The sequence below is a fragment of the Palaemon carinicauda genome, chromosome 33, assembly GCF_036898095.1.
Source record: "Palaemon carinicauda isolate YSFRI2023 chromosome 33, ASM3689809v2, whole genome shotgun sequence".
In the NCBI taxonomy this organism is placed as follows: domain Eukaryota; kingdom Metazoa; phylum Arthropoda; class Malacostraca; order Decapoda; family Palaemonidae; genus Palaemon; species Palaemon carinicauda.
Genome location: NC_090757.1, coordinates 58170611 through 58176611, shown reverse-complemented (window position 1 = coordinate 58176611; position 6001 = coordinate 58170611).

The following is a 6001-nucleotide window of genomic DNA, read 5'->3' as shown; positions in this document are numbered from 1 at the left end:
ATATATATATATATATATATATATATATATATATATATATCTATATATCTATATATGAATCTATCTATATCCTATGGTAATGGTGGACCCCCAGTGGGAACTCGGCATTTTGGGTGGGGAAACAATATATAATGGTTAAACAAGCCTTTTCTTCTCTATACAATACCACCTTGGATGTATAATAAACAGAGGAAAAGACAAAACAGTATAACTGGAAAAACTTTGGAGGCGCCGTTGCAAAGGCTATGTCTCATGAAAATATACGGTAACCAGAACTGCCAACGTGTGATGTAGAGCAATACGGTAACCAGGACTGCCAACGTGTGATGTAGAGCAATACGGTAACCAGAACTGCCAACGTGTGATGTAGAGCTGCGGCAATGTTAGTGTAACATGCTAACATAAGCAGTGTTTTTCATTTATTTTTTGTCATTCTATTGTCGGTTGTAGTCGCTCTCGTTCGTTCGTTTGTACATAGCAGGTTTCGACCTTCTGCGCATAATCTTCCCCCCCCCCTGCGTATAGGTTCCACCTCCACCAATAGGATTTCTTCTTCTCTATCCGTCAAATTTAACTATTCGACTTCACACATTTATTCAAGTATATGACTTGAACCAATACAACTATTACCATCCCTTTTATGTAATACCCTCGTATACATATTACGTTTGTCCCCAGTACAGTGAGCCCTCGTTTATCGCGGTAGATAGGTTCCAGACCCGACCGCGATAGGTGAAAATCCGCGAAGTATTGACACCATATTTACGTATTTATTTAACATGTATATTCAGACTTTTAAAACCTTCCCTTGTACGTAGTACTGTTAACAAACTACCCTTTAATGTACAGAACACTTAATGCATGTACTACAGTACCCTAAACTAAAACAGGCACAAATATTAAAGGCGATTTTATATCATGCGATTCCTAAACACGCCAAAAAGCACGATAAAAAATGGCAACCAATGTTTTGTTTACGTTTATCTCTGATCATAATGAAGAAACAAACGCATTTACACATCTGTGTATGGGTTAGTTTTTGCATCGATTATATTGATTATACAGTATGTTGATTTTGTTATTACCAATGTTTTACTCAATTTTTCTTAGGACTTTCAAATGAAATGTTTTTCTTTATGACGCCGCCTGAAACGGCGGCGTCATGAAGTACGCTCCATCTTCGATCGTAATAAACAAACGAAGGCATTTAACGCGCATGAAAGTGATAAATAATGATATTACAGTTAAAGCTTTTAGAAAATATGTTATTACAAATATTATTTACCGTATCTATATAAAATCATACAGTACATACGTAGCAAAGCAGGAAAACAATTTACGAGAGAGAGAGAGAGAGAGAGAGAGAGAGAGAGAGAGAGAGAGAGAGAGAGAGAGAGAGAGAGAGAGAGAGAGAGAGAGAGTTGTTTTACATACGTAAATGTAAATTTTAAACAAAAGAATATGATAGGTTATAACATGTATATTCAGACTTTTAAAACCTTCCCTTTAACTTAATGCATACTAAACTAAAACAGGCACAAATATTAAAATGTTAGAATATTAAAGTAAAACATGTATAAAAAAAATAAAGATTGTTACTGTACTCACCACGAAAGAAGTTGAAGAAAAACTTGAATGATGATGGCGATGAATTTGCTGCACAGTAGAAATGATGATGATGAAGCTGATGATGTCTTCTACTGGGCAGCCAATGATAGTATTTTACGTGTCTTCAGACGAAGGTGTCTTTTCCTGGGACACCTCTTCAACTTCTTCCTGGGACACTTCTTCAATTTCTTCCGAAGGCGTAGTAGCAGGAGGAACTGGCTCTTTTTTGCGAGGCTGGAAGAATATTGTGATCGGAAGTTGCTGCCGCTGCTTCTTTTTTCGCTCGAAGAGCATCCTGTAGGGAATCATGATGTCATCGATCTTGTTGCAGAATTGCATAGAACGAACCATATCCTCGTCCCACTCTTGCAACATTTCTTTCACCTCCTTCACATGGTTGCAGAACTTGGCAAGCCGTTCTAATGTTAAGCCCGTTTCTTCGACATTTTCTTGGGTCTCTTCCTGCGTTTCACTGTCTTCTTCACTGGCCGATTTCGTCAGGTCTTCTAGGTCTGCGTCAGTTAGCGGCTGGGAATGGCAGTCCAACAACTCGTCGACGTCTTCAGTCGTCATGTCGCTAAACCCGTCACCTCCAATTATGGCAGCCAACTGCACAGATTTGCGTATTGCAGAGTGTTGAATCTCAGACGGTGTAAATCCCTCGTCATCGTAAACAATCTGGGGCCACAACTTCTTCCAGCTCGCATTGACAGTAGTAGGTTTCATTTCTTGCAGTGCCTTCTGGATGTTCTGCAGATACGTGGCTATTGTGTACTTCCGCCAGTACGCCTTCAAATTGAAAGTTTCATCTTCATCTTCTTGGGCAGCATCCACACACGCAACGAGGTCCGCCAAGGTATTCTTCGTGTAGAGGGCCTTGAACGCCCTGATAACCCCCTGGTCCATCGGTTGAATTAATGACGTGGTGTTGGGTGGCAGGAACTCAACCTGAATGCCCTCATGCGACAGATCAGTTGCGTGTCCACCAGCGTTATCCATAAGGAGAAGGATCTTAAATGGCAAGCCCTTCTCTACGAGATATTTGCTGACTTGTGGGATAAAACACTGGGGGAACCAGTTGGAGGTCAGCATCTTCGTAATCCATGCTTTTTGATTATGCATCCAGTACATGGGAAGGAGATTCTTATTTTTATTTTTCAAAGCGCGAGGATTTTTCGACTTGTAAATAAGCCCCGGCTTTAGAAAAAATCCAGCAGCATTGCCACACATCACAAGGGTTACGCGATCTTTGAACGCTTTAAAGCCAGAGGCTTTGGCTTCTTCTTTAAACAGGAAAGTTCGCGACGGCATTCTCTTCCAAAACAAGCCGGTCTCATCCATATTAAAGACTTGTTCCGGCTTGTATCCACCTTCAGCGATAATGTTCTTGAACGTCTCGTTCGCGTAAGTTTCAGCAGCGGTAGTGTCAGCGGAAGCAGCCTCCCCATGCAGGGAAACGCTTTTCAGGCCGAAGCGTTTCTGAAACTTCGCGAACCATCCTTTGCTGGCGGAAAAACGTTGTTTCTGAGGCTGGGAATCAGTGGATGTCCCTGGTTGAGGTTCATCTACATCATCATCTTCTTCAGCATGGTCGTCATCGTCGTCTTGAGGTTCCTTTGCCGCAAAATTCTCATACAAGCCCAAAGCCTTGGTTCGGATGGTGTTCGTATCCAAGGCTATGTTCTTCTTCCGGCAGTCGGCAATCCAGACTGCTAAAGCACCTTCCATACAGACGATCGTTTTATTACGCGTGGTAACGACTCACTTCGCTGATCTGCTAAAGGTGATGGCAGCCGTCTTTCTAATGTTCGCCTCGTCCTCCTTGATGTAACGAACGGTGGATTCGTTCACTCCAAAATGGCGGGCTGTGGCTGCGTAACTTCTGCCTTCTTTTAATATATCGAGAAGTGTCACCTTCTCAGCAATCGTCATCATCTTTCGGTGGCGTTTAGGCTCACTACCAGCCTTAGAAGCAGAACGCTTGGGAGCCATTGTACAGTAGGGGTTAAACAGAAAGTTCAACAAAAAGTTCAACTTAAAACAGTCATGCACAGCACAGATTAAAGTTCACAATAACGTAGCAGCATCTACCCGGCGAGAGAGCGGCGAACGAAGTGGCCGCGAAAAGATGCTGCGGGTTGGAGAAGCGGTCAAAACACCAATCACAGGCTAGATTTCAAAACTTGGGATCTGATTCGTCATCTATCAGCACTTGAACCAATCACAGTCTGTCTTACATGCTACGTAGTAGTTACCAATTCAAATACAAGGTACTACGTATGCAGCTTTACGTACGCTATTTTACGCTTGTTTTGTTGTAGGATATGTACGCTTATTCGAGATGTGATTTTTGCAACAAAGAATATTATTGGATGCAGTACTACGTACGTATACATACAAAAGATTCATGGAAAAGATGCACATCCATTACATTTGTAGTAGTAGCCATCAGCAGCCTTTCACCATTCAAATACGGTATGACTGCATCTGATTTGCGTTTCATGTTCGATTTAATTTTACTACGTACTGTATACTGAATTATCGTATGATCACATTCTCTTTTCGTGTTTTATTTCTTTCTGTACTGAATTATATGTCATATGTAATGCAATGAACCATCAGTAAGAGCATATATTACTAATTAGAGTATTAATGGAATTAACGAAATACAGTACGTATTTGGGGTCTTCATATATCGCGGTATTTTCGAAATTTCCGGAAAATCCGCGATATGTGTATATACATGCGTTAAGAAAAAAATCCGCGAAGTGGTGAATCCGCGATGGTCGAACCGCGAAGTAGCGAGGGCTCACTTTATTACTCGTTTTATTTCCGATACCTTATAAAATCACCTCGTTTTATATTCCCATCAAATATTATTTATCATACACTCCATTTTATCTTTCTATATTACTTTTATACATTTTGTTATTACCTTGTCACTCCCATATTTGACATAAATACTTGCTCTGGACAAGTTTGACATTCTGGTTCATTCATGTTTACTCTCTAGACTCCGTTGCTTTTCCGTCAACCAATCACGAACCCATACGTATGGAAAGTTTGCACAGGGGTCTTAATATTTCCCTACCCCCAACTTCCAACTAAACCTTTTTGGTGGAAACCTTTGTCCAAGTCAGGTCTTTGTTAGTTCAAGTGACGTCTTTTTGCGTATTTTACGATGGAAGTTTTAGAAAATTGTAACGACTTCAGTAATCCATACTTGAAAGTATTTTGGTGAATTCCAACGTTGATAATTTTCTTAAATCTCGTAATGTAATATACCAACTTTCGCAGTGTTCCAAGTGCAGTACTAAACTAAGGCAAAGAAGTTAAGACGCCACAGACTCACAGTCACAACATCCACGTGACCCACACATTTCGTCGTCATGGTCATAAGAGTAAGTCATTAATTGCTTTAATTTTAATGTGTTAGTTTTAAATATTAAACTTAGCCGGTGAATATATTAATAGCTGACGTCTCCGACGGCCCGACAGATTCCAAAAACTCGCGAGCGATCGCCATGAAGGTTGCGGGTGTGCCCACCAGCGCCGACTATCGGCCAGATACCGCATATACTTCTCAACTACTCCAGTTCTTCTCTGTCGGTGTCACCGACAACATTGGTTCCGCTCGCTCTAGACCTCGAGTTTTCTACCAAATTGGTGAAGTACTTTGTTTTGGTTGTTTTATTGGCTTTCGCTGTGTTGGTGTGTTTCTTCAATAAAACTCTTGAAACCTTTTTTGCTTTTGTTTTTTGTTGATGAACTTGGCTTTACTTTGGATTTTCTCTGGTTTTTCATAATGGCTGACCCTTCTCCTGTATATCGCAAATGTGCGAGAGATTGTAACAAACGTCTTCCGAAGGCCTCTATCGACCCTCATACTGTTTGTTCAAATTGCCGGGGTAAATCCTGCCAATTAGGAGATCGGTGTGAGGAGTGCGTGGTTTTGTCGGAATTCGAGTGGTTAGAGTATGAAAAGTATACTCGTAAGCTCGAAAGAGATAGGGTGAGGAGAAGCTCATCTAGATCTTTACAATTTTCCTCTTCCCATGCCCCTGAACCTAATCCTTCCCCTGTGGTGGTAGTTTCTGAACCCCCTATTAGCACTCATGAACCTTCAATGCGCGATATGTTTTTAGCGATTCAAGCATTAGGTGAAAAGGTTGAAACCTTAGCCTCGGACAGGAACCAGCTTATGTCCGATGTTAAGTTGTTAAAGTGTCAAAGTGCTAAAGTAGAAAATCAAAGTGGTAAAGTTGAAAGTGCGCAAAATGTGTTTAGTGTTGCGACCGAGGGTTCGTCTGTTCGTGTTTGTCGCTCCCCTAGTCCGAGACCTCTTTCAGGCTCCCCTGCACCAGGGAGAAGGAATGTCGTAGGACTTAAGGGA